We start from the raw sequence: 1,158 nt of genomic DNA on the forward strand, positions 1-1,158 counted from the left end.
GTGCTTTCCTTGGCAGCTCCTGTACTGTAATTGGAACTACACAGAGATCAGCATGGCCCCTGCTCAAGGATGACATAAAAATTTGTGAAACCTTCCATAATTTTTAAAAGTAATTTATTTTTATTTTATATGAATTGATGTTTTTTTGCCTTCATGTATGTCTGATCCCCAGGAACTGGAGTCCCAGACAGTTGTGAGCTGCTATCTGGGTGCTGGGAATGGAACCTGTGCCCTCTGAAAGAGCAGCCAGTAATCTTAACCACTGAAGCATCTCTCCAGCCTCCATGATGTTTTTCTTAAAACAAAAAGACAAAAGAACCATGCTGGATGGTGGTGGCACACACCTTCAATCCCAGCATTTGGGAGGCAGAGGCAGGCAGATCTCTGTGAGTTAGAGGCCCAGCCTGGTCTATAGACTAAGTTCCAAGACAGGCTCCAAAACTAGAGAAACCCAGTCTTAAAAAACAAAACAAAACAACAAACAACAAAACAAAAAACAAGAACAACAAAAAACAAAAACAAAACAAAACAAAAAGCCCAAGAGGGTTCTCTTGTAGCCTGAGGCTAAGGGAGAGGTGGTTCCCTAACAGTGCCTTCCAGATGAATATCAGTTAGGCACAAACAGACCAAACCAATGTTTACTAATCCCTCAGTGTGGATTTTTAAGTGTTTGCTCATACTTCTCAGCATCTGTTCTTTTTCCCTTCCAGATCCAGGAAAACATCAGGTATAATGTGACTGTCCTGAGTGACCGGCCCCAGATTCTATACCAGGAGTCTTATCATACACAGAAAAAGCCTTTTGTGTGCTTCTACTCCCTAGATGCCAACTATTTCGTCGCCTTAAACTGGCTGGAACAGTATGGAAAACAAATACAAGTAAAGCTCCTTCAACTCTGCTTCTTCCTTCAGAATGCAATCTGTATGTCCTGTACCTAAAATGCCCTTGTTTCAGAGTGAGAGGGATGTCTCTGAACAAGCTCACATTATTAATTTATTTATTTTTATTTTATGTGCATTGGTGTTGGGTCCCCTGGAACTGGGATTTCAGACAGTTGTGATCCGTTATGTGGGTATGAGAATTGAACCTGGGTCCTCTGGAAGAACAACCAGTGCTCTTAACCACTGAGCCATCTCTCCAGCCCCAACCTTACATATT

The 1,158-nt window shown here is 42.1% G+C and overlaps 1 non-coding gene across 1 annotated transcript; it reads left to right on the top strand.

Moving 5' to 3' along the window:
* Nucleotides 1–104, top strand: LOC121450244. Its single transcript, XR_005974573.1, has one exon. It is a non-coding gene; the product is annotated as a U6 spliceosomal RNA (small nuclear RNA).
* Nucleotides 105–1,158: the final 1,054 nt, after the last annotated feature.

The sequence above is a fragment of the Microtus oregoni genome, unplaced genomic scaffold, assembly GCF_018167655.1.
Source record: "Microtus oregoni isolate MIOR12 unplaced genomic scaffold, Mior012 000006F_ref0000085, whole genome shotgun sequence".
Taxonomy (NCBI): Eukaryota; Metazoa; Chordata; class Mammalia; order Rodentia; family Cricetidae; genus Microtus; species Microtus oregoni.